This window comes from Octopus bimaculoides, chromosome 20 (assembly GCF_046866305.1).
Source record: "Octopus bimaculoides isolate indiv1 chromosome 20, ASM4686630v1, whole genome shotgun sequence".
NCBI lineage: Eukaryota > Metazoa > Mollusca > Cephalopoda > Octopoda > Octopodidae > Octopus > Octopus bimaculoides.
The window spans coordinates 14,613,683-14,628,076 of NC_142947.1; the positions used below are offsets into that span (position 1 = coordinate 14,613,683).

Sequence of the window (14,394 nt, forward strand, 5' to 3'; positions counted from 1 at the left end):
TCGTCACACAAATGTAAAACTAGAAGGAACTATCACCACACAAATATAAAACTAGAAGGAACTATCACCACACAAATGTAAAACTAGAGGGAACTATCGTCACACAAATGTAAAACTAGAAGGAACTATCACCACACAAATATAAAACTAGAAAGAACTATCACCACACAAATGTAAAACTAGAAGGAACTATCGTCACACAAATGTAAAACTAGAAGGAACTATCACCACACAAATGTAAAACTAGAAGGAACTATCGTCACACAAATGTAAAACTAGAAGGAACTATCACCACACAAATATAAAACTAGAAGGAACTATCACCACACAAATGTAAAACTAGAAGGAACTATCGTCACACAAATGTAAAACTAGAAGGAACTATCACCACACAAATATAAAACTAGAAAGAACTATCACCACACAAATGTAAAACTAGAAGGAACTATCGTCACACAAATGTAAAACTAGAAGGAACTATCGTCACACAAATGTAAAACTAGAAGGAACTATCACCACACAAATGTAAAACTAGAAGGAACTATCGTCACACAAATGTAAAACTAGAAGGAACTATCGTCACACAAATGTAAAACTAGAAGGAACTATCACCACACAAATGTAAAACTAGAAGGAACTATCACCACACAAATGTAAAACTAGAAAGAACTATCGTCACACAAATGTAAAACTAGAAGGAAATATCACCACACAAATGTAAAACTAGAAGGAACTATTACCACACAAATATAAAACTAGAAAGAACTATCACCACACAAATGTAAAACTAGAAGGAACTATCGTCACACAAATGTAAATTAGAAGGAACTATCACCACACAAATGTAAAACTAGAAGGAACTATCGTCACACAAACGTCCTTTGGACGATAACTGACGAGGATTTAGCAACATTCTATGTGTGTATTTTCCGCTTGTTGTTCTGCAAAGTAATTTTTTAACATATTATTTTAGCGTAACACCATGCACATTCTTATTTTGTACCCATTCAGTGTATATTGTATATACTAGCGGGCCTCTCGGCCTTCGGCCCGGTGTTGAAATGTATTCATAAGGCACATATTGGCATCTATCATAATGCCCATTTTCATTACAATAAAAAATGTTTACAAATTTATGTAGAACTAGCAGAGACACCATGTATTGAGTGAACTCTTCTGCTCTGTAATATTCGAATATATTTATGTTTGTGTGTGTGTGTGTAAGAATGTGTACGCGCGTATGTGTGTGTTTCTGAATGTGTATGTGTCGCAGGCGTGGCTGCAGTGTAAGAAGATTGCTTCCCGACCACATGGTTCCGGGTTCAGTGGCACCTTGGTCCACTATCTCCAACTATAGCCTCAGGCTGACCAGATCCTTGTGATTGTATTTGGTAGACGGAAACTGAAAGAAGCCTGATGTATATACATGTGTGTGTGTGTGTGTGTGTGTGTGTGTGTGTGTGTGTGTGTGTGTGTGTGTGTGTGTGTGTGTGTGTGTGTGTGTGTGTGTGTGTGTGTGTGTGTGTATGTGTGTCTGTTAGTGTGTGTGTATGTACATGTCTTTATATATGAGTTTGTCCTCAACCACCACTTGACAGTAGGTGTTGGTGTGTTTATGACTCCGTAGCTTAGCGGTTCAGAAAAAGATCACCGACAGAATCAGTACTAGGCTGTGAAAAAAAGAGTACTGGGATCAATTCATTCCGCTAAAATTCTTCGAGGTGGTGCCCCAGCAAGGCCGCAGTCAAATGATTGAAACGAGTAAACGATAATCTATCTGTCTGTCTGTCTGTCTGTCTGTTTGTCTGTCTGTCTGTATGTAAGTATGTATGTATGTATGTATGTTTTTTATGCATGTATGTTTTTATATATGTGTGTGTATATGCATTCGTAATTAAATTGAATTACGAAGCATCACCCATCACCAAGAAGATTTTCCTATCTTTTGACATTCTCTTGGACAGATTTTGGCCTCAATAAACTTTATCAGATATTGGTTTGAAGTGGGTGGTTACGAGAACCAATCGAAGATAAAAACATATAAATTATAATAATAATAATAAAACTTCAACTCGAATTAACAGCAAATATGTATTTGATAGTTGATAGTTACGCTATTGTTTTAATCTTGACCTAATTTCTTACTATCGGACTTTACATTGCTTATGCTGTCATTTTCGGTCACACAAGCTACAGAACACATCATTCATTAACTCACTGGAAGGAAAAGCGATTTGTTCAGAACTATTCCGCCGGATAAACAGCATTTAGGTAAGTTTGCATCACCGTTTAAGATATATTTAAACAGTAAAATTATAACAAGAAAAAAAAGATAATAATAATAATAATAATAATAATAATAATAATAATGATAATAATCGTTTGATTTTTCATTCTACTCGCATTTCAACGACGTTATTTTAACTTTCATTTTTATTATGTATGTATGTATGTAATTTTTTTCTCTGTCTCTCAATTACTTCCGCAAACAGCTGTTTCATTGCAGATGTATTTCTTCATTGTCCTGCATAATTCTAACCGGGACCTCATTTCTCTTATCAATTCTCCTTTGAGACAGATAAAATAAGCTCCTAGTAACACACTGTGTGCGTGTGGATATATATATATATATATATATATATATATATATATATATATATATAGACAGATATATATATATATATATATATATATATATATATATATATATATATATATATATATATATATATATATATATATATATGAAGTGTAGTATATTGCCACTTAAGTGTGGCTGACCCCTAGGGGTGGATGTTACTGTTGCTTTTAGCCCCAGGAGGACATCTCCTCCAGCTGGAGGAGATGTCCTCCTGGGGCTAAAAGCAACAGTAACATCCACCCCTAGGGGTCAGCCACACTTAAGTGGCAATATACTACACTTTATCGTGCAGTTACTGTTAATACTTCATTTAGAGAATTATATATATATGTATATACATATATAGCATATATATATGTATATACATATATAGCATATATATAGCATATATATAGCATATATATATGTATATACATATATAGCATATATATATATATACACAAAGGGATTTGTATGATTGTGTATAGAAGAGTATATTACTCAAAGGGATTTCCAACTCTGCCTGTTTTTCATATTTTATTTATAATCTTCTAATATCAATATAAGATATATCTTATATTAATATTAGAAGATTATAAGTAAAATGTGAAAAACCGAGTTGGAATTCCTTTGAGTAATATATATATATATATATATATATATATATATATATATATATATATATATATATAGTTTTAGGGAAAATAACCAATTTTCAAGAACTCATCGATGAAAATCCACTATCACATATAGAAAAATTAATAATTAAAAGCACATATCTTATGATATTTACTTTACTTTATATTATACTCATTTATTGTGCTTTTAATTATTAATTTTTCTATATGTGATAGTGGATTTTCATCGATGAGTTCTTGAAAATTGGTTATTTTCCCTAAAACTATATATTTTATATATACTTTATCTATAAACGCTCAATTTAATTATAATTTTTTATAAATTGATTTTAATTGAGTTTTTTACCTGTAATTTTGGATTTTGTCCCTAATATTATATATATATATATATATATATATATATATATATATATATATATATATATATCAGATAAGTGTATCTTATATGTGTGTATGTATGTATTTGCATGGAGGAAAATAAAATTCAAAACATGAGTACATATACATTTTCTGTTAATAATCGGCAAAAATTATAGAGTGACTCGAGGATTGAGAGTTTCACACTTATATATACAAAACACTCGGCCTTTGAATCACTCAATAACTTTTGCCGATTATTGATAATACACGCACACACACGTGCGCACACTCACTCACATACACATACTTGTGTTTAGGCTCACATATATGCTTATATCTATACATACACACACACACACACACACGCACGCACACACTCGCGCGCATATATATAGGGAGAATTCACAAAAAAAAAGACGAAAACAGGTAGTGTAGAAAACAAACAGATGTATTAGTATAACGCTCGGGAATTGAAAAAGTTTTTAACGTTTCGAGCATACGTTCTTCCACAGAAAGGAACACAGAAAGAAACAAGGAGAGAAACAAGCAGAGAGAAAAAAATGTGTGTAGCGGTTAGCGATCTATCATGACGAAAATATATATATATATATAAACCCATTCGTGTACATATAGACACATACATGCACTCATATATGCATCTTGAAATACACGCATATATTTTCATACATAGTTTGTCGAATCTGCACTTCGAAAGTTTATGAAAAATAGAACATGAAATTAGTATATACAGCCATGCATACCTTCAAGGCTCGTTTTTAACACCATGTACATGTATTTAAGTATTAATTAATTAGACACAATATTGTGCATATTCGATAATCTGAAATTCAATGTACACGTACGTTTTTCTTTTTCTGTTTTCTTTTTGGCTTCACTGTGAAGTGTAAACAAATACTTACAACTCTTCGTGGCCGAAAATTATTAGAGTTGTCCGAACTAGTTTCACCTCTATTTAGAGATTCATCGGGGAAAATCTACCTTAATTTTCTGCCCATTGAGACATCAAAAATTTATTCCTATTTATATCAGATGCAAGCAGGGACTCAGCCGAAAAGGCCAGTCTAATTTGCATTGCAGCGAATTCGGGTAATGAATTAATTATGCACAACAAAAGGTATACTGGACAATCAGAAATTAAATGTAAGTATACCAATGATTTTTTAATATAATAAGACTCACTGCGAAATGTAAAATATATAATATTGACTTCAAATTTTGGTACAGGGTCAGTAATTTCGGAGAAGGGATGGGGATAAGTCGATTACATCCACCCCAGTGTTCAACTGCTACTTATTTTATCGACTTTGAAAGGAGTGAAACGCGAAGTCGACCTCAGCGGAATTTGAATTCAAAATGTAAAGATGGACGAAATGCCGCTTAGCATTTTACCTGCTGTGCTGACGATGCTACCAGCTCACCGCCCACGTAAAACATATAATGTTAATGACAGAAAATTATTAGGTAATTCAGCCAATGTCTTTTCAGGGTATAGCCCCACACTATTCGGGGTTCATCGAAAAAATTTAAAATTATCCAGTATATGATGTGCTGTAAATAATGCTGCCAAGGAATATACAGTAATGCAAATTAGACTAGTCTCTTAAACTGAGTTCTGGTTTGTGTTGATATGAATACGTTTAAACTATTACTTTCTTCGTATGTAGAATATCAGGTTAAATGTTTCGGGTGAGTCTCCAAATAGAGATGAGACAAATCAGAGTAATTTCTATATTATTCTTCCCCGCGAAGTTATAAGCATTTATTTATATTTTAAAGCTTTATAATTTAAAATAAATAAATTGAAGATATCTTACATTAAATTTCAGATTCTTTGTTCAAGAAAAAAAATTGTGCACTAAATTATGTCTAAATGAAAGTTATTCATTTTGTTCCAAGGCATCATTTAAAGATAGAAACGGAGATACTTGACTATTGTAGACACGCAAGAAAATACTTTATTCAGAACTATGATTTAAGGAAAATTCTGAATACTGAAAAAAAAAAAAAAAGAAAAAAATGCGGGTCGTATCATCTGCTTTCTTTTTATTTTATTTTTTTTTTTTTGAGATGGATGTATATTAGAATATTCAAAGATTTTTAATTACTTCCCTTGAACAGTATTTTTTTTTATTTATTACTCATGCAATAAAAAATATACTCCCGCACAAGATTTTTTTTTTTTAACATATTTTCACATCTACATATTTAATCATTTATACAACTTTAAATTCTCTTCTGCAAATGATAGCCTCCACTGTCTATATTTTCAAGTAATGGTTATGTTTATTCAATCAGTGCTTGTTATAAATTTCAAAGATGCCAACTGTATAGCAATTATGAAGTAGTTTGTTTCAATTTTAATAATCGTCTGAAGAGTGGTTACGAGATACTTAGAGTAACGAATCCAATAAATTATCACGGATTTTATCACCTCTTTTATGTAAATCCTAAACATCTAAAATTTTGAGTTATTTCCCTTGAATAGTTAGTCATTTTCTGCACACGAAATTAGATTTTTCGTAACCTCATCTCTTTTCTAATTAGCAAATAACTGCTATATTTTCAATCAATAGGTTTCTCTCAGTCCATGTTATGCCATCAGCGCCTTTTATAATATTTAAAAATGTCCACTGTATCTATTATAAATTAGTTTTATGTTCCATTTTTGGTAATCGTTCGAAGACCGGAACCGAGAAATTCAGACTAATAATTTGTTATGCTTTAACTTTCTACAATGTGTGTGTGTGTGTGTGTGTGTGCGGGCGGGCGTGTACGTGTGAGTGCGTGCGCGTGTACATTGCATGCACACAGGCAGCGAAATAGCAGAGTAGAGTCATTTGAGCGAGGAATAGGTTATGTTATGGTATTTGTTCCGGTGCTCTACGCTCTGAGTTCAAAACTCGCCAAATGGTCAGGACGCATCACTTGACCACGGAACTAGCAGTGATTATGAAAGTTGCATTATGAAAGACGGAGGAGGTAGCTTCATTCGAACGCTGGTAATGTTCGCACAGACACGTTCGCATGCACAGGCGGCCAGACATACACATCACATGCACATACACACATACACACATGACGGACCCATGCAAGTGATCTCTCGCCTTGACATATTTTATCGATAAGACTCCCCTTTCACTATTCAAGAAACTTGTGATAGCTTGGAAGCTCCTTCATTATTCATATCTAATTTTCCCCCCTATATATATGTCTTTGCATGTGCTTACTTTTTGAGATAATTATGTACCACAATTTGTATTGTTGTGCACTTTGTCCATTGCATATGATTTTATCTGCATCAAGATATTTTGATTTTCGTCTTGTAAGTATAATTTCAATCCGTATATGTATGTATGTACGTACGTACGTATGTATGTATGTATTGTGTGTCTATTCATATGCATGTATGAATGTGTGTATATAACGTTATGTCTGTACATGCATACATAGATACAAAGATACATACATACATGCATACATACATACATACATACATACATACATACATACGTACATACATACATACATACATACGTACTTCTGTCTGTGTCTATACCAAAGGCAGCTCTTGTTGTTGACATGTTTCGAAAACACGACTGTGTCCCAGTTTTATCTTTTTTTCAACTTCATTTTTCCTTTTGGTGTCTTCATTGGAGTCATTGCAAATTGTTTCGAATAGTAAAGTCTCTAAACTTATCACTAATGTTTCTAGATCTTCACAATCTCATCTTCACGATAAAATGATGTTGGCATGTATTGATGGATATTATTGTCGGCAAGGCCAATGTGACTGGTGTTGACACTAACACCAGAATATGAATTTTTACCGTCATACGTCATTAACCTTATTCTTATTTTGATTGTGATTATCGTAGGTTTTCTGTGTGTGCCTTATGAATATAGCTGCCTTTATTAATCGTTGTAAAAATAAAGTAGAACAAGAACAGAAGGGGCGTCATTGATAATTTCAGGCCCTAAACATCGAATGCAGTTTGACCAAGGTGACGGCAAAAATACTACAGCTTGTGATAGGGTGTGCACAGACCTGTGCGATTTCCAATATATTTAGCTCCAGCAAGTGCCAGTTTCCGAAGCGATGTCTGATGTGACATTCTGAATGGAGATGAGTTAAAGAGATTGGTACAACACCTCTGATGACATTCAAATTGACATCGACTTTCGACTAAAACAGTTTTTTTCTTTGTGTGTGTTTGTTTTTATTTATTTATTTATTTATTTTTGTTATTTATCACTCTTGGGTACAACCAAGCTTCCATTATAGGGGAACGTTGTGTAGTGAATCGTTATATATATATATATATATATATATATATATATATATATATATATAACAAATGAAAAACAGAAGATGGAATATACGAGAATATATTATTAATCACAACGATTGTTTTGACACATCTAGCATCGACTCCTCTTGTGGGACACACAAAAACTGGCTCAGGAGTATCCGGTGGTGCAGACGTATCTCGTCAGGTGATAGATTAATTTAAAAATCTCGTTAAAATGACTGTTCCATAATGTAAGTTTCCGTTTTGTAGAGAGAAAAACGGCCAGACGGAGGAAAATTGTTCATATATATATAGAAGATCCAAAAATAAAATTGCAGAAGACAAAAAGAGAAACGAACACTTAATCCAGCGAGAAAAGTATACGTATGCACACATACATACACATGAGGACGCATGGCCTAGTGGTTAGGGTGCTGCACTCACGATCGCGAGATCGTGGTTTCAATTTCTAGACCGAGTGATGCGTTGTGATCCTGAGCAAAACACTTCATCTCACGTTACTCAGCGATCATTTCGACAGCTGACGCGTAGCATACTATGCACCTGTTCAGGCAACGTAGATTTGATGGAGGGAGTGAGCTAATGTACACCACGTGCATTTGATCACTATAGACAAATCATTTGTGCAGGTCGTTCGGCAAAAGCTGAAACCTCATACGTCGACTTCGACAGGAGAATCCATTGTGTGTATATATATATATATATATATATATATATATATATATATATATATATATATATATATATATATATATATATATATATATATATATATATATATATATATATATATATACATGATGGAGGTTTAGTGCTTAGGATATTCAGCTAACGGTCATGAGTTCGATTCCTGGCGGCGCATTTTGTCCTCGGGCAAGACACTTTATTTCCCGTTGCTCCAGTCTACTCAGCTGACAAAAATGAGTAGTACTTAAGATTGAAAAGTCCAGCCATGTTACACTCTGTGCCTTGCTGAACCTCTCCAAGAATTACGTTAACGCTACACGTGTCTGTGGAGTGCTTAGCCGCTTGTACGTTAATATCACAAGCATGCAGTTCCGTTGATCGGATCAATTGGAACCCTCGTTGTCGTAACCGACGGAGTGTTAGTAGTATCTTCACATTGCTATTTTTCTGAGATAGAACTTCATTTTAGTAACATTTTTTTAAATATAATTTCTTTATTTATTTACACTGTTGAAATTTGGTGGCGAGGAGTATTTAGAAGAACTTTGCTTCGTTATTGTATTTCCAAGTATATTTTAATGAAATTAGTGTAGGCGGTTCTATTATAATGTGAAACATTTCCTGAAATACTCCAAACAGGCAACGTTTGTCACCTATGTTATAAGGAGTAGCGGATATTCCTTTCAGAATATCACATGGTAGTGGCTTGTTCCTGTTTCTCCTGTTTTGTGAATATTGTTGCTTCCGCTTTTCCACTCAGGATGGATGTGTGCATCCACATGAAAATCAGCTTCTTTTTATTCATATATGGAGCTTCCTGTTTGCGGAAATATTGGCCATATAAAGGTAACCTTTTATGGTTATTCGTCAGAGAAAACCTAGCTTTCGTTCGTATAACTGTTCTGGTAGCTTTAATTATTCGAAGTTTAAGTTAACTTCCTGTGAGAATTTTCCCGAGTCAAAATATCTTCTAATATAGCCCCAGGCTGACTAATACAGTATGAGTGAATTTGATAGGCTGAAAGTGTGTGGAAATCCGTCGTGTGTGTGTATGCGTACATATATGTATGTGGTTTACGTCCCGTAACTTAGCGATCCGACGAAAGAGACCAAAAGAATAAGTACTAGGCTTTAAAATATGTCCTTGGGGTCAATTTTTCGCCTAAACCCTTCAATACGCTGCCCCGCTATGGTCGCAGTCCAATGACTGAAACAAGTTTTTCAAAAGCGATAAAAGATCTATTAGTCTTTAGTTGGGCATTGTCTTTTTTTCTACTGGCAAGAAACCTTCTTTGCAGTCAGTTCGGATTGTTTTAAACATTAGTTCTCAATCGGTCCATAAGCAATTTTTTGGGGTCCACACAAGTAAAATAGTAAATCGGATCCACAGTAGTAATTTGCAGATCCACGAAAAAATTCTGCTTCAAATGTTATTTACTGTAAGAAACAGCTACGTTTCTTTCTTTGTCGTTTTACTTAGTTCTGCCTATACGTAGTTCTGCCTATACAATAGGAATTTTGAAAGAAGTATCGATAAAACTAGTTTTTTAGCATCGAATGGTTATGGGGGTCCACCAGAATATAATAGTAATCAAAGGGGTCCATAGATAGAAAATGGTTGAGAACCACTCGTTTAAAAGATAAGCCGTTGCCTGACGGTGCATTGTTTACCTGTGTGACATACAAGCATTTATGACACCCTGAAAGTTGCTTCGAAAACGTTTTAATTTTTATCGCATTTTTTGTTTGTTTGTTTGTTTGTTTGTTTTCTGTAGTCTTGTGTTTTCATGTGTACTGGTGTATCTTGAGAAGACAAGCTGTTCTTCAATTAGGTCTTTGACGTCACACAGACATTTAAATTGATAGGGTTTTTCTAAGGATGTGGACAGTACTTGTCAGCACAGTCTCTTGGATTTCTCTGAGACATGGTTCTCCTGGGATATTATTATTATTATTACTATTATTATTATTGCCAAATTTTAACCGCTTCAAAAAAATGTTCTCTGGTACTCATATGAGCCTCTATATGTCTTAGGATCCCGTTGCCTGGATCTCGTTGCCTGGATCTCGTTACCTGGATCCCGTTTTCCACTGTTTCACGTTGGTTGTTTTACTTCGGAAAATATTCGTTGGATTGCCAGACTTCTTCAAGAACATAGAAACATTTTTGGAAACGCCTTGTTTAGTAGTATCAGTGGGCGACCAGGATGGCACCTTGGACTCACGCTGGAACTGTGCGTGAGTATTTGATAAGAGACCAAGATGTAAAAGCCTTAGCGAACCTGTTCTAACTGCTAAACACTCATCGACTAGATTCCAAAATTTACTAATCTGGTCTAGTTCAAACCGCATCAGGTTATTAAGATCATATCTAGATAGAGTATTAATTAGGTCAGCAGATAAGGATAATGCAGAGCGTCATCAGTTTCAGCGGATTGGTTATACAGATTACAATCTTGTTGTCTACAGGTTTGCCTAAATATGACGTTCTGAGAGGGACCTGGTTACTTTAAACTAACTCGTCATACCTGATGTCTAAAGCCTATGACGATCGAATAAGTAAACTAGCTACGCGATATTTGATAGGGACAATCGCCAACAATTGCAGGGATTCTCTTTGAAAAGTGTCATTAAAATAGAATCCGTAGGATTTTGTAAAAAATTATCTATAGAGTAAATTTGATTATATTTAAAACAAATTGACTGGCGGTTGTTAATGACATCGAATCATTTACAAATTAGTTAACTGAAATAAGTGTAAATATAATTGAACAGAAAAACAAGAAAAAAACCGGAAGGTGAAAGTTCATAATAATTCTTCATAGATTGGTAGACATCCAGTGAGTTCATACCCACGTATCACAGATAAGAGAGAGAGGAGAACCTCTATGAACTTTCCTTTTCCTGTTTTTCTACTTAATTATATTTACACTCACTTCTGTATAACAAATCTATAAATGTTTTGATACCACTGACAACCGCCAATCCCTCTTTTATTTTATTTCATTTGTCGACTTTTGTTTGCCTGGATCCTGTCTCCCATCGTTTCGCAATGTTTTTTTTTTTGTTTTTTTTTCGAGTATTTGATCTCGTCTGAGCACTAATCTGTCCGTATGTACTATACACTTTTTAACGTATTCTTACCGATTATATATCTACAGAACAGATTAAAGGAGTTAGTCGGTTGCTTAAAGGAGGTGACTGAAAAAGCCATCGCGACCGACGTGCTCTTGTGATGAACAAAAACAAGATGCTCGGCCATTTCTTCGACACAAAACACGGAGGTTATGTAGTTAGAGCTAAGGCTCACGCTCTTTGTCACGGAAGACCAAAGTGGTTTGTTGGATCAATGTTGCAGGTCTTTACCAGATCATGATGTGCATGATATGTTGGGTTTAATGCAAATGTGTGCGGATTTCCAGCAGCACCTTACACAAGGGTTTGGTCTTAATTGTAGACTGGAGATCAAGGACTTGAATACGCAAGAATTAAACTAGAGATGAAAGATTTGTTGCCGTTCTCAGAAGAAACGACAATGATAGCCAAGCTAAGGCCACGGTTGGTGATGAGTGATTGTTTAAAAAGAAAATCGCTTGGCTTTGATGCATTGCCTTACTAGAGTTATAGATACGTGTCACACTTGCTTGCTCCTCACTTAGCAAACATCTTTTGCAACTGAAAACAGACTGTGAACATTTTCAGCAATGTTAGGCAGGAAGCGGTTCAAAATACGCCGAAGTTAGCTAGAAGTCTTATCTTTTAGGGGTCTCTAAAATAAAATATCAGTCAAGTACTTGGGTCGATATATAATCAAGCGTTCCCTTTCCCCATATTTTCGGTTCTGTATCATCGTTAGAAATTTACAGAATCGTTAGCACGCCGGACAAAATGTTTTAAGGCAATTTGTCTGCCTTTACATTCTGAGTTCAAATTCAACCGAGGTCGACTTTGCCTTTCACCCTTTCGGGATCGATAAATTAAGTACCAGTGAAATTCTGGGGTCGATGTAATCGACTAGTCCCCTCCCTCAAAACTTCAGGCCTTGTGCCTATAATAGAAAGAATTATTATTATTATTATTATTATTATTATTATTATTATTATTATTATTATTAAGCCAGTACGCGGACAGAATTGTTAGCGCATCGGAAAAATGCTTAGCAGCATTTTATCCAGTCCTTTATGTTCTGAAGTCATATACCACCGAGGGATTTCATCCTTTCAGGGTTAAGAAAAATAAGTACTAGCGAATGTACATGCGTTTATACAGTTTGTATTTATATCTGTTTTTTTAATATTTTTTTTTAATGCGAACACAAGTGTGCATGTGTTTATAGATATACATGTTTAAGTAGATAAGTGCAATGATGTGTGTGCACACGTGTATGTGTCTGTATGTGTACGTGTGTGTGTGTAAAAAATATTTTTTAATGGCAAATGCATAAATGATGCAGACAGCAAGAATAATCAATGTGAAAAGGCAGTAGAGAGTATCAGTAAAACTATTGTCTAACGTTATTGATATGTATGATGAAGTTATAAGTAATTTTTCCATTTTATATTATTTATTACCCAAAGCATGATATACGATAAAAGGATTTAAATTGGTCTTTATGAATTTAATTGTTAATACGCTAAATATTAACAGAATTAAGCTTTTGCTTATTCTTGCTAGTTTGTTTAGCGTCCAAGTCAACGTATAAAAATTTATTATTACTGAAACAGATTAAGTATTGATATCTATTACCTAACTTTTCTTTTTTTGCATTTAACTCTCTTTCACGTATTAATGCTTCTGTAATATTTTCTTCTAAAATATTTATTGCTTTTGTGTGTTGTACACTTTCTAGTTCATTACTCCCTAATTCTTTGTATTTCTGTATTTGATCTAATTTTGTTATCTCAGTATCTTTGTCTAGCGTAATATTTTTGCTCTTAAGTAATGTTCTTTCCTTCAAGGTTATTCTAACGCATTTTTCTTATCTAGTATCAGTTTCTCCAGAAAATCCGTGTATTATCGGCAGCAGTGTTTCTATTTATTTATCATAAGGCAGACAGTTGGCAAACACCTTAGCACGCCGGGCAAAATGCTTGGCAGCATTTCGTCCATCTTTACTTCCTGAGTTCAATTTTTGGCACATCCGAGAGGTTGAAAGGCAAAATCGACCTCTGCAGTAAAATGACAACAATAATAATAATAATAATCCTTTCTACTATAGGCACAAAGCCTGAAATTTGGGGGAAGAGAAAGTCCATTACATCGACCCCAGTACTTGATTGGTACTTAATTTATTGACGCCGACAGGATGAAAGGCAAAGTCGACTTCGGCGGAATTTGAACTCAGAACTTAAGGACGGTCGAAATACCACTAAGCATTTTGCCCGGCGTGCTAACGATTCTGTCAGCTCGCCACCTTAGATGATGATGTTCATAATGATAATAATAATAATAATAATAATGATGATGATGATGATGATGATGATGACAGCAAATACATAACAAAAAACACCAAGACTAACAAGTATATAACATACAGAAAATAGTCCTACTAGGTACCGCACATATCCTACGTAAAACACTTTCAATACATTAAAAATAAGAGCATCACAACAAACCATAGCACATACCCAAGGCACACAGAGCTGCGCTCGATAGTGCACTGAAAACACGTGATAAAAATAAGACTCTGTATAATAATAATAATAATAATAATAATAATAATAATAATAATAATAATAATAATAATAATAATAATAAT

General features: G+C 34.1%; 1 protein-coding gene across 3 annotated transcripts in view; it reads left to right on the forward strand.

Moving 5' to 3' along the window:
* Nucleotides 1–2,173: 2,173 nt before the first annotated feature.
* LOC106872148 (monocarboxylate transporter 12) overlaps nt 2,174–14,394 on the forward strand; it is a 42,881-nt gene continuing 30,660 nt past the window's right edge. Inside the window, exons 1-2 of one of the 3 annotated variants that reach the window (XM_089338051.1) lie at nt 2,174–2,271; nt 4,669–4,779. The gene's annotated coding sequence lies outside the window, so the exon portion shown is untranslated. Of the gene's footprint in view, nt 2,272–4,668; nt 4,780–6,442; nt 6,962–14,394 lie in introns of those variants that run through there. The other 2 variants (XM_089338048.1, XM_089338049.1) reach the window with 2 other exon arrangements.